General features: G+C 36.9%; 1 protein-coding gene across 4 annotated transcripts in view; it reads right to left on the bottom strand.

Moving 5' to 3' along the window:
• esr1 (estrogen receptor 1) overlaps positions 1-20,702 on the bottom strand; it is a 248,537-nt gene that overhangs the window by 99,173 nt on the left and 128,662 nt on the right. The gene's annotated exons all lie outside the window — the stretch shown is intronic.

The raw sequence follows: 20,702 nt of genomic DNA, 5'->3' as shown, positions 1-20,702 counted from the left end.
GATAGATAGATAGATAGATAGATAGATAGATAGATAGATAGATAGATAGATACTTTATTAATCCCAATGGGAAATTCACAATTATGTATGCATTGTTAGCTTAACTTTGAATTAACCTTTTTGTTTTCACTTATGTTTGAGTTTTATCAATATTTTTCAATTTCTATATGAATTTTTTTGTTGTTTTTTCTTAGCATTATTTCCCGGTTTTGCTTTTTCTCCATGTAATCACTAAACTATATTTGGACACTTTTGATGGATAAAGACTTGTATGTAATTCTTACAACTGATTTTTCTTTGTATAAATATACTTCTGTCTATTATGTCATTATTCTCCTAATCCTATTGTACATTCTCTTTATTAACTGTGACCCAGGCACTCTTCTTGATCTTCTTTATCCTCCTGCTTATCTAGTCTTTCTTGAATTATCATTCTAGACAGGTTTACTGTAAATTATTTTACTGTATGCATTATGTTTATGATTAGAGAGTATTTGTTTTGGTTTAGATTTATTAAGAGCAGCATAATGGAGAACCACAGCCTTGCAACTCAAAGAGCCTGAGCTTGAATCCTGGGCCTGGACACTGTCTGTGTTGCATCTTCATGTTCTCCCTGTGTGTTTATGGGATCTTTTGGTACTCCAGTTTTACTTCTTCTGCACAGAGAAACGCAAATGAGGTTTTGCCTCGCAATGACCATAAATTGTGTATGTGGACAGATTGAATAGTTTTATTAACTACTGAGAGATCTGCACAAATGCTGCAGTCAGTTATTTCCCTGCTCGGCTCTCATTCCCTGCCCCTCCTCAGAAAACAAGTGCCTTTTGTGGTTCATATATGTTAAACAAGAGCTATTTAAAATTTCAATACAAAATTTACTTCATCGGCTTATAATTATGAGGGCTCTGCTAACCACATTTTAGATGACTAATTAGATTTCAATATTTAAACTTTAAATTAAGTAGGAGTATGCCTTCATAGTTAAACCGTAATCCATCACTGTATGACCATAATCAGCTCACCTTTTTAAGCAGTGTGAACTGGAATGAGAGTGAAGCTGTGCCATGTCAAGCAGGAAAAAAGTCAATTCATTCAGGTCTTCACTGTAGCACCATTAACTATCAAGAATTAACGTGAGGTTATCATCACCTCTGTACAGATTCAAGCCTGTGGCATGTGCCATCATCCTAAGATTGAGTTGCTATGCTGTATTGTTCATTTAAAATGTTTTCTGACATCTGGGTCTATTATAACATTATCATATACAATAATCATGCTTACTTAAAATTAGGGACAAAAACTAAAAGCTGTTGATTTATGCACCACTTGCTAATTGCTCCTTTTATTTTGTTCATAGTGTCAGTTTGTATTACAGCAGGAAATATTTGAATGGTTTGCTCAAAAAATTCTTATCAAAAACGGAGGAAAAAATATAATATATTACAGATTCAAGGTTGGTCTGGAGCAACAATGTAACCTTGTGATGCTTTAGGAAAAGCAAATAAGATTCTAATTATGAATTTCACCTTGGTTTCATGTTTATATATAGTTTTATTATCTCATACTAAGACAAAATGCATTACAGGCACTATTCCATATTGCCATTTTGACAAAAGGCAGCGAAACAATAGGACTCCATTAAATGTTAAGGATCTCCTAGTATTGCTTCTCTTATACCTTATTCAGGAAAAGAATCAGTAAGAGGCCATTCACAGAACATGGAAAGGCCAAAATTAGATCTTTGTAAGGAATTGTCTCTTTATTAAGGGATTTTTCTGGTGGTCATTTCCCACAAAAGAATACTATAACAAAGCTGACATTAAAACGTGAATAGGTCCATAATGCTGTAAGAAAAAATGACCAAGTGATCTTGATTTGCAATACTACTTGTAATGTGCTACATTACAATACTAAATTGTTATATAATAATATAACACAACGGGGCAGCAGCACAGTATGGTAGTGGTTAGCCTGGCAGCTTTATGGCCCTGCCTAGTCACTGTCTGGGTGCAGTTTACGTTTACTTTTTAACACCATGTTACTCCTTAACACCATGCTGCCACCTGGGATCTTCCACACGGCCTCAACCACCTCTAAAAACAGAACTTTTATACATAAAAGCCTCTTTCCTGCAAAGACGAGTGTGCAGGTACAAATGCTAAAGGGTAGTGATGCTAAATGGACCAGGGGTGAGTGAGAGAGGCATTCACATTAGTATGCTCTGCAATGGAATGGCATCTCAACCAAGGTCAAGTCCTCCTTTGTACTCGTACGTGATGCTGAAACAAGACGAACTTAGTAAAATAGTTATAACAATAATAATAATTTTAAATATTCTTGCAAGTCCCCCAATTTCATTGCTGTAGCCATCATGCCTGTCTTGGCAGGTATTAAATGCTGCTCAAAACATCTGCTGACATTGCTATGATGCAAACTGTCAAATAAAGACCAGACCAGTTCTAAATACACATTATCAAATCCATTATACTTAAACTGATGTCACTTCCAAAAATTAAAGAAAATGGCTGCCCCTTAAGAAACAATGCACTGTCACTTATATTATGATGCAAAAAAATGTAATGATAGTGCAGCTGTCTAACCTGGAATAAATGCATCACATATAAATTTACTACAGCCAAAACTAGTACAGGATTTGCAGGTGATGAGTTACAGAAAAGACTCTGCTATATTTGGTATATAATTTGTTATACTGCTAGGTTAAGACAATGTGTTGTGAGCTTTTAAAGGCAAGAAATACAAAGGTTTCAAAGTAAGGTAGCTATTCAAAGTCAGGAATATAGAAGTTTCAAAGTAAGGTTGTTACACTATATTCACTAACCATGGCTTGTATGTTGACTAACGCATGCAAGTAAGAATTACACTGTACTCTGTACACAATATAATAATGACCCTATAAACCTACACACTGTAACTGCAGTGAACACTATTATGATATGTAGATCCTACAAAATATTTGAGTACATTCTGCATAAATGTCATAATAATATACGCACACATACTGTATGTGGAATCCTTGTAACTTGTAGAACTTCAGATAACAATGAGGTATTTATCATCATTAATATCTATTGGCTTTCTTTTCATTCATTTCAGTGTATACAGTAAGTATATTTGTAAGTTTATTAATTATTATATATAAGCTGTATATATCATATTATCTTTAAACCCACTTCATCCAGTTCAGGGTTGTAGCATCCAAGCAGCACTGGACACAAGGCAGGAAACAGGCAGCCTGGCCTTTGCAGGCCTCACTGACGCAACTAACCACCAACTAACCCAACCTGCACATTGCTGTGAATGTGGGGGTTGATAGATAGATAGATAGATAGATAGATAGATAGATAGATAGATAGATAGATAGATAGATAGATAGATAGATAGATAGATAGATATGAGTCCCCAAGAGGAAATTTAGCTTTTTCCAATAATAAATAAATAAATAGGTAGATAAGTAAGTAAGTAAATAAGTAGATCAATAAATATACAACACATACTTTGGTATGAACACATGCTAGATGACTATAAAGCAAGAAAACTGAAAAGAAAGAAAACCTCTGAGTTGGCTGTCACAGTCCCAGTGACAAGCAGTTTAATAAAAAAAACGCTTTTAAAGATATATGTAATAATTCACCATGTTATCCAACATTGTTTTTGCTGTTGAAAATTCATCTCCTTGTTTTATTTTTACTGACCTTGATTACTAATTCTTCCTTGTGCTCTTGCTTAAGTATTAACCTTCACCTCTTCAGACCAGTTTTACACATTAGGCTTTGTTTTGCTGATGCTCAGATCATTGACTGATTACTGATGTCTCTGTGTACTGAAGTGTGTTTTTTCAGCAAGTGTTGGATCTCTCGGTATTTATTATCAATATTTACTAATAAATGTAGAGTTTGGTGGCCACTAAAGGGATGTGTGGCATATGTCACTGGTCTTTCTCCCTTTGTTAAGGTTTCTTCTGTATTTAATTTGCACAGGAATCAAGCTTATATTGAAACACTTTGCACACTGTAATAATAATAATAATGACTATTGTATGTAATGGTTATTTTTCTCCTTTAATTCCTCCTTTGTTCCCTAGTACAAAAATGGGAGACCCCTCTATATGTGTGGATAATCTCCTGACCAGAGCATGGATGTATACAGTTGCCACTGTTCAGAACTAATGACAAAGATATTCTAACATTACTACTGCAAAACAAATTTAAGGAGCACTAGGAAGAGAACTGCCAAGGTGGTATTTATCTATTAGGTACCCTTAATGTCAAAAGTCACATAGGTAATACCAGAATTTAGGTGTGAGAAGCAGAGAAGCACGTGAAATATGACATTAAAAAGGAGGTCTACAGAAACTATATGGATTAATTTAAGATGCAAAAAAACAAAACAAAAAAAACCAGAGTGCTTTGTGAGGTTTACAAATTGAGGCACTGTGATGAGGTCAAGGCTGTCTGGAATATTCAAGGTCAAGTTTTGTAATGACTATGCAGCCATACTGAGTGAATTAAATAATAGTCCCATAGCAAATCAAAACTTTGATCATTGGGAATCTGAAAGAAAAGTAAGCAACAATAACCAAACAACCAATTTATCTACATTCTTTAGCATACGTACACACATTCAGATATATAAATGTGGAAAGGAAATGTTTATCTAAAGCAGTGACTGATAAAAACAAAGCAATTTGAACTTCAACAGATGAAACCAAACTATTTCCTTCCCACTCTGTCTCCCTTCTTGAGATCTAAAATCCTCCTCTCAATTACTTTGTCTTTATCTTGATATTGTTTTGCTGCTACGTAGGATTTTCATGTCTCTGTTCTAAGTTTTGTTGCTAAGTCTTAGTACTTGTGCATGTATTATAGAAACAAGAAATAATGTGTATATAGAAATACTTCCTTGCCTTTAAAGTTAGTAACAAGAACTTTAGAATATTACAAAAATTTTGAAGAGAACAGGCCATTCAGCTCAACAGTGCCCGCCAATTCTATCCACCTTTTGTGAGACCTCCAAGATTACTGTAGTAACAAAAAGACTGGGAGATGTAAACGTTAGACAGAAGTCATAGTAAGTTGCAGTCAAAGGTCAAAACTGGTAGATCAAAAAGTAGTTTACAAGCAAGACTACAGGCGCAAAACAAAAAATCAAAATAGCACTTCAAAACTGAAATGAACCCAACACTGGGAGTCAAAGCTAACTACCATTAAAATTTGTTTTGATTTTTATCTAACCAATGGATAAACTAGAAAAGAATCTTGGCTGTATTTATACTGGGAATTTGCCTACATCACCCATGCAACAATCCTAGTCACATGACACAGCAAGCGTGTCACATAAACAAATTGCACAGTAATAATTTTTAAATATTATAACAAAAAAAATCCTACTAAATTCTAAAATAATGTGTAAGATATAGCACCTCCTTATTTGTCCAAAATAATGAAATGTCATGTTTTAAAGGTCCTTAAAGTGCCACTCTTGACCACAGTACTTGGTGATTTATTTCATGTGTCAATGATTCTCTATGTGAGAATTTCTAGTGTGAAATTTACCTTTAAAGGATACGTTGGGGATCTTTCAAGTTGAAGTTATTAATCACATGAAACTATATTCTAAAGTAAAGTATTTTTTATAAATAAAAAAATACCTAGCCTCCTCCTGCATTTTTAAATGGAGGTGAAGTGTACTGGGCTTGTTGGTACAAGAGAAGGAAGCAGCATCCATAGCAGAGGTCCACACCTGAATCGGCCATGTAGCTGCTGCATTTGCTTCTCTGAAGTAGTGCCTGTGGAAGCGAACCAATATCTCCACCAAAACCAAGATTCACATCTTCTGGATCCTAATCCAGCCAATCCTCCTCTATGGATCGGAAACTTGGACACAACTCAAATCAGACTTGACCAAACTGGAGGACTTACAAATGCACTGCCCACACCAGATTCTACAAGTCTTACTTCCTCACTGCCTTCAAAATGAGGATATTTGACACAGATGTGAACACCAGCTGATGATTGAGGAGCGGATTCAGAAATGATGATTGCGATGGTTTAGCCATGTCTATAGAATGGATAACAGCCAGCTACCACACAAACTCCTCAGGTGAAAGCAACCCACATAGTGGAGAGTCCAACAAATGGCGTCAAAGAAGACATGGATCAAACATGTTGATGAAGACATAAGGAAAATTGATGAATCACTCTTGATGATGCCAGAACAGCAGCCATGAACCGTTAGGCATGGAAACACCTCGTAAATGAAAATTGGCACCCACAGCAGCGTATGGGCTTAGAAAACAGCTTAAACCAAGAGACAGCTAAGGATCAAAGAAGAAGAAGAAGTGAATGTAAAAGTAAAACAAACTTACAGAATACATTCTTTTTTCACACCAAGATGATATAATGTATATACATTTTTATAAAATATTATCATTAATGGTCAAATGCTTTTATCCATCCATCTTCCTAACCCACTAATCCTGGACAGGACCACAGGAAAGCTGGAGAATATCCCAGCAAGCAACGGGTACAAGGCAGGAACAATCCTTGGACAGTCCGCTTGTCAATCAATTTAACAACTCCAATTCACCGAACCTGCATGTCTCTGGACATCCTTTTATCCTTTGTGTTGAAATGAAGTAAATTAACTATATAACATTTTAAAGCCACTTAATCAAATTTAGGGTCAACAGATGGTGTCTTTAGGGAATGTGGCAGAGCCAATCCTGGCAGCATCAAACACTAGACAAAAGCAAACCTGGATAGGCTTTCCAGTACACTGCAAAAGCCATTAATCCCCCACATGCCAGTTTACATAACAGTTCCTACATTGAGAATATAGGAGGGAAACCAGAGTATGCTGAGGAAAACTAGGATGCTGGATGCTAGGATGCTGGATCCAAGATTGTAGCAGCACTAACCAGTTTGCCACCACACAGCCCAAGAAAATCTAACTGATGGACCAAAAAGCAATGTGCTCAGTGGCCATTTGTGGAAAGAACACACAACACACAACGTTAAATTGTATATTTTTTTCTGTCTTGTTGTACTCTACAGAACAGAATAATAATAGCCATCTATCTTATTATTTTGTGTATTCTGGTGCAGCGTTGTGGGAGCTGGAGCCTATCCCAAAGACGTAGTGGTAACCAGCTCTAAATGAAATATTCATCCATCACAATGCACAGTTTTTCATACTCCCACTCACTCATACTGTGTCAGAAAATCACATAACAGCATGCCTTTGAACCAAAGTCTAAGACAAAATCCATCTAAACAAAGGAAGTAAATGAAAACTGCACACCTTGAAACCCCAATGGAGAATAAAACCAGCGTCAAAGTACAACTGCTTTACTCACCATGTCAGAATGCCACTCACTGCACTGTTTGGAATAAAAAGATGAAAAGGAGAACTGATATCCTTGTAGTAAGATTGGGTGGGTTCCCATGCAAGAGGGGGTATTTTGCAACCATTGCTTAATGGAACAGGAGTGAGTTCTGAGTGTTTTATGGGTGCCAGGTGTGTAAACTACATCTTACTGTTATATGGCCAAAGTTATCATGCAATGCAACGTGTAATGCAATGTTCAAATTATGGAGAAAGATTTGATCATGTCTAATTTAACTTTCTTGAGAGCTGTTATTTGCAAGGCATTTTTGAAGGATTTGGGTCTCCTACAAACTGGCAAACATTACTGATGTGGTTATTTTGAAAACATCTATAGTTATGCTTTTGTACAGTAAGTGATGTCTTCTGGGCTATATTTCATGGTCTCTCTATGAAACTGCACATAAATTCTGCTTACACCTAGATGGGGAGATACTGTAACTCAGAGCAGTTTGTGACTACACTGTATTTTCAGGAGAAAGAAGAAAAATGGAATTTGTGAAGAATGTAGGATATGTGAAACTTGTGATTGGCTACACTCACTACTACCAAATCCATATTACCTGGTCCTTCAATGAGTGCACTCATGTACACACACCAATCCACACTCATATTGCACCAGTCCAGTTTATTTTGTCAGTAAAGTTAAGATTAATTTGACTGGGACAAGATAGGCAACAAGAACATCCACATGGAGATGGAGAAAGAGTGCAAACCCCAAACAGACAGATCTGAAGACAGATAGTAGAGTTAGCCCTGGTGCCACTGTGCTGACCTTCAGGAAATAAAAAGACATCAAGATAAATGACATCTGGAAACAAGATACTTTTAAATGATTTATTCCTATACTTCAGCTGAATTCTTCAGCATTGGGCAATATCAGTGTTTACACGCAATTAAAGTGAAACATATAACTGAAAAATGATCTGCTCTAAGAAATTTCTTTATGTGAGTTTTTTGAAATCGCAAAGGCACCAATAAAAATGGTTTAAATTTTATTTTTCATGCTGCAGTTTGCTTCAGATTGTCACACATGAGCTCCTGAGCATCACCTTCTACGCTCATACAAAGTATGCAATAATCTGCCAGGACAGGAGGGGGCACCAAAGCTAACCATACCTTCTCTGTTCTGTTCCCTGGCTCAGCGAAACCGCCCATGGAGGGCTACTCAGCCACGTCTCCACTTAAGTAAGCCCCACCAGGTCAGGACGGTATAAAGCTGAGGGCTCATGGAGGATGGTGTCCCAGTTGATGGAACTTCGTCCCGCATGCACAAGCTTCCCGAATGCAGACCTGCTCGAGAGAGCTGATTACTTAGAAAAGCCATTGAGGCTGAAAGGCAGTTATTACGCCTGTTTTCTGTTTTCATTTTCATTCTATTTTTTGGATGATTGCACTAAATGGGTTGGCCTAGTTGCCACCACAAATTTTCTTTGGTTCTCCTGGTCCTTACTTATGGCCTTCACCCACCACAAGATTTATCAACAGGGAAAAAAGGAAAAAGATCAAGACCTATTTTTCTGCCAGGTTTTCCTAAAAACACTTTTTATGCATTCCAGTTTTGTTTGATCTATACTATTTTCTAAACAGAAGCTTGAAAAAGTGACTAGCCTAAAATATGTGAGGCTTAAAAAGGATGTTTATAATTTATATCAAGGCGAGTCTCACAGCAGATATGTGTTCGGAATTGTCCTTAAAATACTTAAATATTTAAACAAACACTCTGAATGAATAACAATGTGGCTTTGAGAGGACAAACTAGGATGTGGAGTAAAGATAAATAGGCAATGCCACCTGTCACCCATTCTGTGATATTGAAATGCCAGTCATTTTTCAACAACTGCACATACTGCAGAGTATCTCTGTTAAGTCTACAAGCCACATGTGTGATATCTCTTTGTAACAGAATTCTTGGAATACCCTTGTTTAATAATTTATGTGTAAACTAAGTTTCCACAGATGTAATAGAAATCCTTAAAATGGAAACGCAACAAATTAGAAAAATAGTTCAGAAACATGAAAGGGTAAAGATATATTTAAAGAAGTAACCTCATGTCAGGAAAAAATATGTCAATAAAATTCTTTGATTTGTTATCTGAGAGCTTTCAAGTATGGTTGGACATTCCCACTCTGAGCGCTAGTTAGTCAAAACATTCAACTTTTACAACATAAAGAAAGACACCACTTAGGTTGCACTGTTGTGACAAAGCTGTAATCGCCATAGACTTCCTGCACACAGAACCCTAATGCTGTCTTTTTCTAATTATAAACTTGACCATGACGGACCATTAAAGCTGCATTACTCAGAGCTACAGTATACTGTACATATTGGACTTATTATGACAGCACATCTGTAATACGAGTTTGTAAGTTAAAATGAGATTTAGGGTTAGGCACTCACCAGTGAACACCACAATTATGCCTTGCTCCTAGCAGTCCTGTACTGGGTGAGGCCCTCTTAGATTTAATTAAACCATTCATGAGAATCAAATTGTAGATTGTTCTTTGTCTGGCCTGTCCCCCCCAATTCACTCTGGGTAACTCTGTCAGGCACACACGCCTCTAGAAACGTATATCTGAAGATTTTTGAGGCAAACAAATACCTCACTATGAGGCCGAGGCCACAGTCCAGGAGGGGGAAATGTAAGCTTTTTCTACAATAATAAAATGATACAAGCAAAATTGTATACTGCAGTTAAAATCTAAACAAGGAGGTAAACCAAGGCAACTAAATTATTATCTATTTAACAACTGAGTCCTGGACACTTATCAGACATTCAGTAATGATCCCATTTACATTTATGTACACTGTAAATTTCAAACGGTGATTACTTTTTATGTTGCAATTAATTGCAGCACTTCAAAAAGAAAATACTTTATTGTATTTTCTAGATTAGGAAGTGAGCAGCATACCAGAAATCATCCTTTTCTGCACATAAAATTGATTCATTTGATGGGTTCCCACAGTCATTTTACTGCTCTACAGTAAGTCTCCAAGTACAACCACGAATACTTTCATTAAACTTTTGACAACGAATCGTAAAAAGACATAAAAGTGAAAGTAAAAATATCACCGTGATCACTTACTATTGCTGTCTATTGTGTCAGGATTAGCCCTGGGCAGATGATTTGTGACAAACACATCAGTCTTTATTTATATTAGACTTTCTCAAAAGGCTCAATAAGTGATTTACTAAAAAGTAGTTTAAATAATTCAGAATGATAAACAAAAGAAAGCATGCAAAGGGTCAGACTGCTGAGTCAATGGAACACAAGAAGGCACTTAAGACAGAGATATAATAATTAATCTCTTGTACAATTATATTTATTTGAATTTATGTTTATATAATGACAGCAGACTACAAAATATCTCCAGTCTTCCTGAGCAAAAAATCTGAACCCAAATCTCTCTAGTAGCTGTTCACTTGCTAATGTATTACATGATTTTCTTTATTATATTTTTGAAGAAATAGTGTTAGTAGTTATTTTATTCTTTTTCCAGATCGGCATGATGGTGTAGTGGTTAGTAGCGGTCCTTGATGAATCCCGTGTCCTGGGTTTGAATCCTATGCTTGATCATTGTCTGTATGGGATTTGCATGTTCTTCCTATTTATGTTTTTTCTTGATGCTCCAGTTTTTCTCGTAATTAACCAGTTGTTAATTGTAAATTGGCCTCTGATCAGTATGGATGTATGTGCAAGTTGGTACTACCACACTGTCACTATACTGCAGGCTTCAGCTTCCCTGTGACAGTAATTTGGATTAAGCTTGTTGAAAAATGTGACATTACGTTTTCATACCAGATTTTTTCTGCAGCTTACAGCTGTACTAATTTTGGGTTTAAAGTTCTGCAGTCTATCAAGTATTACACGCTACAATGTAAGATTTTCAAAGCTAATTTGGACATACTGTACCCATTTGTCTCCAGCAAGGTTTTGATCCATAGATGCTGCTTGTTTTCAGCTTACCCATGGACATAAATCAAGTATTTATTCATTACAGATGAATCAACATTATCTTAGTCACTAATACTTCTGATCTCTAGAGATTTCTTAAAAACTAGGGGGCTTTGCCCCCTGCTTGCTTCACTCGACAACCCCCCTGCCTGCGCTACGCGCCAGCAACTTCACATCTCTGCCACTCGTGTATGTGGATTTCACTTTCACCAAACAACAAAACTTTTAATTTTCGTGGATAGGCCTCTTCATTGGGAAGAAAAACTACTTTTCCCTGATGGCAACACGAATTAGACGATCTACAAGTCTCCAACTTAAAGCTTAAAGCCAAACAATATCTACATACTTCTGTCATATCACCTATGTCCATATATTCAATCTCTTTTCGCTTTTACCTTTTCGTCAATATCACATTGAATTTTGATTCCGTGTATGTAAATTACATCGTGACAACGCAACATAAAACTGCCCATGAGTGAATATCGTTTCTTTCTCGCATTCACACAAATGAGAAATGATTGAACCATGTGCATGGTGTGAGATATGGCCGGCCATTCATCCCGGCCAATACCCCCAGGCCACAAGATGGAGCCCTCCTTGCAGCATGGAGGTGCCCCGAATGCCAGCAGGGAATTATGGACAACAGAGTTTTTATGCACAGCCCTGCTGGTTACCATGGGGGCCGCCAGGAGTCACTGCAGGGAGGCACAAGGGCGTGTATTTCCCCTATAACCTGGAAGTATGTCTTAGTCACAGCAACAGAGGGAATGACGTACTTCCGGGATGAAAAAGAAGAGTTTTGATCTGACCAGAAGTGCTAGGAAGTCACATGGACTGAGGGCTCAGAAGCACTTCCGGGTCGAGGACTATAAAGGACTGTGGGAAATTCCAGAGAGACGAGCTGAGTTGGGAGGCAGGGTGGCTAAGCGTCTGGGAGTGGAGGATTGTTTCTTGAGTATTGAATATTGTGGAGTGGAGGGTGCTTTGTGCACTATTATTATAATAAAGTCAATATTTTGGACTTTTATCTGGTGTCTGGCATATTGTCCGAGGGTTCAAGGGAGCGAGAGCGCCCCCTATCTGTCACAGTGGTTATAAATGTTTTAGTTATGGGCGGCACTTTTCCAAACCTCTTTGCATAAAGTCTTGTCTTGCAGGACTTGAAATTTTCTGTTGCTGGATTTCACTTTCACCAAACAACAAATCTTTTAATTCTCATGGATATGCCTCTTCATTGGGAAGAAACACTACTTTTCCCCGATGGCAACACAAATTAGACGATCTACAAGTCTCTGACTTAAAGTTTAAATCTGAACAATATATTCGATCTCTTATTGCTGTTCCATTATTTCACCGAGTAATAATTTCCATTTGTTTGTGCTAATGCGATCTTTACTATCATTCTTTTGAGACTTTCGTATTTTCAACTTCCATTATCTCTAACCTGCTCTGCATGTGTATTGCGCCAACATTTTTAAATTCTTTATGACGTTCTACTTTGTCATCTACTCTTTGTCTTTTATTTCCGGCCCCAGGCGTGGTTAAAACTCTTGGCACAAAGTCTAGTCTCGCGGGAAGTGAGTGTCTCTCTGAGAAAGTCACATCTCGTCTCTCTTCCCAAGATTATTTTATTATAATAGAGAGACTTTATTCTGCTGGATGTCAAACACAATGGACAAATCTGGGCCATCAATTTATCTTGGTAATGTATACAGGGTAGCACTGTGGAAACACCAAAAACAGCTTTTCATCTTCACATTTTGTCTTTCTTTGTAGTAAAGGTTGGTATGATGATACAGTGGTTGGCCTTACTGTCTCATAGATGCAAGCAAACTGACTGATTAATTGTGCCCAGCAGTTGACTTTTTTCCTGTTCAAGGTTGGTTCCTTACTTGTGCCTAATCCTCCTGCGATATGCACTGTACTGAAATTAGATGACATTAAAAATAAGCAAATGAATGTACTAAATTTTAACAAGTACCCTCTCTTAGATAATAAAGTAGAAATTGTCTCTGACAGGTGACATCACAAAAAGGTGTTATTAAAGTAAGTTTTCTTTCATTTTATTCATTAGTACAAGACCTTTTCTTTAAATAATATGAATGATCTCTGATTTACTACAGATCCTACAATTGTTGTAGTCAGCAGGATCCTCAGCTACTGACCCAAGAGACCCCAACACTTTGTTGATGCACAACAGCCAGTCTACATTAAAAATTAGACAAGGGAGCCTCTTTTAAATATTTCCCTATTGTTTTCCTCTGACGTCACATGTGATGAAGACCATGGAGAGGCTGCTGCTTTACCACCTGAGGCCACAGGTCCGCCTCGCCCTCAACCCTCTGCAATTTGCATACCAGGAGAAGGTGAGAGCGGAGGATGCCATCATCTATATGCTACACCGATCCATCTCCCACTTGGACAGAGGCAGTGGTGCAGTAAGAATCTTGTTTCCGGACTTCTCTAGCGCCTTCAGCACCATCCAACCTCTGCTCCTTAGGGACAAGCTGACAGAGATGGGACTACATTCATACATGGTGGCATGGATCGTGGACTATCTTAAAGACAAACCTCAGTATGTGCATCTCGGGAACTGCAGGTCTGACATTGTGGTCAGCAGTACAGGAGCACCACAGGGGACTGTACTTTCTCTGGTCCTGTTCAGCCTATATACATCGGACTTCCAATATAACTCGGAGTCCTGCCACGTGCAAAAGTTCGCTGACGACACAGCTATCGTGGGCTGCATCAGGAATGGGCAGGAGGAGGAGTATAGGAACCTAATCAAGGACTTTGTTAAATGGTGCGACTCAAAACACCTACACCTGAACACCAGCAAAACCAAAGAGCTGGTGGTGGATTTTAGGAGGACCAGGCCCCTCATGAACCCCGTGATCATTAGAGATGACTGTGTGTAGAGGGTGCAGACCTATAAATACCTGGGAGCTGAGCAGGCTCCTGTCAATCATGGAGAATCCACTGCATCCACTAAACAGTGTCATCTCCAGACAGGGGAGCAGCTTCAGCGACAGATTGCTGTCACTGTCCTGCTTCACTGACAGACTGAGGAGATCGTTCCTCCCCCACACTATGCAACTCTTCAATTCCACCCAGGGGGGTAAACATTAACATTATTCAAAGTTATTGTCTGTTATACCTGCATTTCTATCACTCTTTAATTCAATATTGTTTTTTATCAGTATGCTGCTGCTGGAGTATGTGAATTTCCCCTTGGCATAAATAAAGTATCTATTTACTTATCTTACTACTTACTTATCTACCTATTTATTTATTTAAAGAACTTCTGGAAAAAGCTAAATTTCCTCTTGGGGACTCCTATCTATCTATCTATCTATCTATCTATCTATCTATCTATCTATCTATCTATCTATCTATCTATCTATCTATCTATCTATCTATCTATCTATCTATCTATCTATCTATCTATCTATCTATCTATCTATCTATCTATCTATCTATCTATCTATCTATCTATCTCTCTATCTATCTATCTATCTAAACTGAGTGTTTGAAGTGTTCCATTGAATGAGCTATAGCAGGACTGGAAGAGATAGATCCCATATTCATTGAACTGAGGAATTCATATTTTCAGAAATCTGCTTATTTTTGTGAGTAACAAGTAGGTAGAAAGATTCATAGGGGCCCCATGGAGCGGCAAATATTCTTACGACAGTAGACTTTTACTAGTCTAGGTCTATAGGGTTTAAAGTACAGCAAGAAGTCCAGCTGTTAGATTGTAGGCTTACAACAGACTTCCATTTGCTAGTCTAGATCTGTAAGGTTTGAGAATGGCAAGTAGCTACAGGTTTGTGACAGGGTCCCCTCAACTAGTCTTGAACAACAGCCATGGCAGAATCTGTTCAAAAAATAAAATAGAAAAATGACCCCAGTGAAATGTCTTAAAGTGAGCTCAGAATGACATCCATTGAAATCATAAAAGAACAACAATGAGAGGAGGCATGTGTATAGACTGAAAAAAAAGTTCAAATTAAAGGATAGTTGTGTGTCCACAAGATGGCTGAAATATTTAAGCAGTGCTAGAGAATGTTATCAAATTATGGATAAAAAAAGATCTGTGTTGCTTTGCTCTGTTTAGATCAAGGCAAGGGAAAGAAACTAAACAAAAAATCAAAAGGTAGTAGAACGCGAATAAAGAAAAGATAGCCGTGCTTGTGCTTAAAAAGATATTGGATAAAAAAGATGGAAAAGAGAGAAGAAAATGATCAAATTTAGAAACAGAGATGGGAATAAAGGGACAATTTGAAATAATTATCATCACGCGCCCCCAGATGAAATGATATAGAAGGCCAAATAAATAAATGTCCTAAGAAAAGGAGTTACACAATTTATTTGATAATTGAAGAAAATGAAGAATATGCATGGGTCATTTTTTAGAATTCAGAAGTGCATTGCAATTTTTTATTTATGCTTAAAAAATACAAAAAAGGTACTGAAACAGCAGTGAACGATTTGAATGTATATTGGTTAAACACTTTTTTTATATCATTTTAGAAAGTTTTGTTACTTATATTGACTGCAGGTAGTAAGAAAGTCAATGAAGGCATTTTGAAAATATAAGTGTATGGGTGGACTATTCAGGGATGACTGAGGGTATGTCAGACATGTCTGCAATTGCAGTTTTTGTGAGAAGCCTGGCCTTTGGTCAAAAGACTGTAGAAAGAGGAATGGCAGGTTGATTGACAAAAGATTTCAGGAGGTAAGAAACAACATCATAGCTTTGTTTGACAAATAATTTTTAAAAAAGTTGACTTCTCATCTGCAAGAGCAATTGTTAGTCTCAGTGTGAAAAAAGGAGGAACTGCTTGACACTTAAGTGCTTTACTTAAAGATAACATATGTATAAAAGTAGGTGAAGCTAGAATTAAAAGAAAAATTAGCCATTTTAATAATCTGGGTAAAGAACAAAAATGACTGTAGGCAACTGGATATGTAGCCTGTCAGCTTCAGTTGTGTTCCTCTCCCACTCCAAAGACAGAATCCAATATCAGTACAAGCTCATCTAGAAGCATTACATCAGTAGTAGCACAGAAGATGGCATAATTGTGAAAACACACTCACCATGTAATTGCCCCAAATGGCCAGTAAAGAAGCCAAAAGGCTATTGGAGGCTAACTGTGGATTTCTGAAGCTTGACTAAATGTGTGGATAAGTTAACATCACTAGTGGCTAATCGTTCCACTATATTAATGGACTTGAAAGCTGAACATACTGTTCTTGCGGTAATTACATGCGTACAGTAATGGATTTTGCTCAATACCATTATATTCAGATGCATTGCCTTTACTATAAGAGATATGCAGTCTACAAGGACTAGATTACCTCAAAGTTTTCATAATTCTACAACTGTGTATCATATGGCATTAAGGTAGCATTTAAGAGAAATGGAACAATTTTTAGAATCAGCAGTGATTCAATATGTAGATGACATTTTAGTAGAATCTGTGACCACTGCAGATTGTTTTCTTTGTTTGAAAAAGTTGTTACTACATCTGCAAAATAAAGAACATAAAGATAGCTTTGATAAAGCACGGTTATGGAAAATGGAAGTTGTTTCTTTAGTCCGATTGATTTCATATGGAAAAGTAGAAATTATGATGGATAGGAGATATGCAAATGCAGAGACGTGTGTACCACACACAACACAGGAATTATGGTCACTTTTTGGATTGGTGAACTTTAATAAAATGTGGATGTTGAACTACACCAGGAAAGCACAATTATTGACTTACGAGTTAAAGGGAAATCCTGGTTTTAAGCAAAAAAACTGCATATTCTGTTGAAGAAGTACATAATTCTGAGAACATTAAAAAAAACTGGTTTCAGGACCTGAAGCAGAGTCTGCTTTTCACTAGGTCATCTTCTCCATTTTCTACTCTGGGCTCACTTTGTTCTTCAGACTTCTCCTCCTTCTGTCTTCTTGATATTCTTTCTAAGCTCCCTATGGTTCTTAAGGTATTACCTCTCCTTTAAGAGGATTCTGTTGTGAAAAGATTGTCAGTTCGGGACTGGAATTGGAGGCAAGAGATGGTTTGTGCACACTAGGCCAGGTACCATGTGCTATGTACTTCAGTGGCCAGGTTTTCTGGGGCTTTTCTAGTCCTTTAAATGTGGACTACAGGGACCAGAGACTAGTAGTCTTAGGGGTTCCAGAGGGTATCCATGAGCTCGGAATTGCTTACCACAGAAGTAGCTTTGAACAGTTCTTCTGTTAAGTACATCAGCAGTTGGTAGGTGAGCAGGACAGATGGAAGGAAGAGAGGCAAAAGAGTGGAAAGAGGGGTATGAAAGCTGAGAAAGGAGTGTCTCTCTGTTAATTTGTCAAGCCACTACACTGACAACTGTTTCAAGTGAAAAGTCTATCTCTTCAGAGTTCACCTTTTGTTTTTTTTGTTCATGTCACTTGTTGAAGTGTTAACCTGTACGGTCATTTTATATTCATCAGTTAGACTGCTGAAATACACCTGTGGGTTCTTTCTATTTCAAGGTATGAGGGGCATTACTGTTTTATAGGGTAGGCCTTTGCTTTTCATGGTTCTAAATTGCATTAAGACGATATACTGATTGATGGATGTCTCCTTACCTAAAGAAGGTACTATGTTATAGACTTGCGGAAAAATAATGTCAACCATATTTATGATTTTTGCTAAATAAATACTGTAAATCAAGATGAATTTTAAAAATCTATATATACAGTATATACTTTTTAAATAGTTAATTTAATTTGAATTAAATAAAAGCAACATGTAAATGACATTTTGATGCTTTGTTCAAGCCCAGATTGAAAAAAAAAATCTTGGAGATTTTGCAAAAAATTAATAACTTTTATGCGCAAACAATAAGAAGCTATTGTAAAGCAGGATGTCTATAACTTATAGCTGTATTCAGCATTTATGTGGGAAGCTTTTCAAAAACAGATATATTAAAACTTTGGTTGTTAAAAACTTAATTGCATCAGACAAAGAGTCTGAGTCACAGGCTGTGCCAGATGTTCATAGAAGACACAACACAAGAACTTGCTATACTAAAATGAAGTGTGTTGGCTTAGTTGTGCTGTGGGTATTAAACAGTCCTTTGAACTCTATGAAAAATAAAAGCCGCTAATCTGCAATAAAGGGAAGGAAAAAGCAGGGATATCAGGTTCATAAATTTATATGCAGCTCGAAGTTTCTCCGTAATGTAAATCAATGCGTAAATGCTCTTGAAAAAGTACAAATTTTAAAGTACGTGACTGTAAACAAGTTGTCACAGAAATATATGACAGTCATGACAGGATGTTGCCTGCGGTCCTTGAAAAATCAAGGCCAGACTGCAGATTATTTTTTTAGGTGTTCCAGGGAAAACTTTGAAGTGTTCAAAGCAGTTCAGATCTCACACACTGGGTCTGTCTAATGCAATGGTGCAAGTGTGAGAGGTGTGTGCATCTTTACTTCTATTTCTATAAATACAAAGACTTAATCATATTATCATGTAGTCATCATAACATAATTTCTCTAGTAGCTGATGTGAATATACAATTAAAGAAGAAAAGAACTTTTCAAGTTTATTATCAGATACTTAAGCTTACTTACTGTTTAATGGGAAATGTGTCATGTTTAAGAAATATTTACATGCACATTAAAACAGATCCAACTGGACAGGTTTACTTTAGTCTACATAAGTTACTTACTGGAGTCGTAATTCTTTTACTGATACATATTTTTTATAAACTGTGCTGCTTTTTCCACTTATACCATGACAAATGAATAAAACATTTAAAAAATTACAATAGAAAGATTTTCAAAATGTACTCTTACAAGGATGAGTACTGGGACCACTCTTCTTTTTAATTTTTACACTTGTGAGAAAAAGACTCTTCCTTCATTTCTGGGACAGTTTGGGGTTCTGGAGGATATTATTGCTGGCAGATTCTGCAGTGTCTCTAGGTTTAAATGACCAGAAGTGCACAGCCTGGGACGTCGCGAGAGGAATGAGATCAAGGGTTGGTGGCAGGTATTTCTGGGCTGTCTGAGTTTGTAGATAAATATGAAGCACTTTTAGTGTATCTATCTGTCATTTTGAGCCTGTGTAAATAATCTTGTGCTTTGAACTCGGATTTTGATTTATCTTATTGTTTTGGGTAAGAGGGAAGAGAGGAGTGATTTTTAGTTTTTTTTTTCCAATCATGTCTCATATTTTGGTCCCTTCATTAAAACAATCTGTATTTCCAACTTGGTGTGAATAGAATATTTTGGATCTTGACATTGTATTCCCCTGTTATGTTATGCATGAGCTCCTTTTTAGAATTGCATTGTTGAATTATAAACTTGTTTATATAACTAATAATTATTTAACCTTCTTACCATGTCTGTTTCATGATTGGTACAGGCAGCTATTCCTCCTTACAGATCTGCATCAGTCCATAATCCAAAAAAAAAACCCACAATGTTTGCACAATGAAGCAATGTTGTATGCTAATGAGACTTTTTGAAAGTCACATGCAAATATTATATTTTTTATTTTATTATACATTTTCTAAATAAACTGTATTGTCAGGAACAGGCTGTACTTGTGTTTATTTTATTTTTTTTTTGGATTATGGACTGATGCAGGTCTGTAAGGAGGAATAGCTGCATGTACCAACCATGAAACAGACATGGTAAGAAGGTTAAATAATTATTAGTTATATAAACAAGTCTATAATTCAACAATGCAATTCCAAAAAGAGCTCATGCATAGCATAACAGAGGAATACAGTGTCAAAATCCAAAATAAAGTAATATTTGCAGGTGACTCTCAAAAAGCCTTGTTAGCATACAACATCAGTCCAGCTTTCCTCGGAGCAATGTACAGTATAAAATACCAATATAGCAACTTGTTTAGCTATTTACAATCACCAACGAAAGAACCCAACTCCACAATACTCTGATTTATTTATCCATTTTTGCTTTCCATAATCTATATATGTTCTTTGGGTTTTTGCCAGCCTTAATCCATAGTTATTTGTGTGTGTGTGTGTGCGTGTGTAAGACAGAATGAGAGAGAGACAGCAATGTTTCAGCACAGCCTCATCCATATGAAAGCCTCCAAGACAGTCCTACCACAATTATCCTCTAGTTGCAACCAGCCAGAGAGTGGCAGAGTGGTGGATTCACTGCAAGCATTTATCCTCACTTAAGACTTCCCATTGGTTGACCACCTTCCACATCTTAGCACAGACAGAAATAACATGTTGTCATCTTCTCCTAGGATCAATATAAACAGGCAAGCACATCTCCAGTAATTGAAGGACTCCATTTTAACAGGTAAAGAAACCTAAATCC

Source organism: Erpetoichthys calabaricus, chromosome 3 (genome assembly GCF_900747795.2).
Source record: "Erpetoichthys calabaricus chromosome 3, fErpCal1.3, whole genome shotgun sequence".
Taxonomy (NCBI): Eukaryota; Metazoa; Chordata; class Cladistia; order Polypteriformes; family Polypteridae; genus Erpetoichthys; species Erpetoichthys calabaricus.
This window is presented reverse-complemented; position numbering and strand designations above follow the sequence as displayed.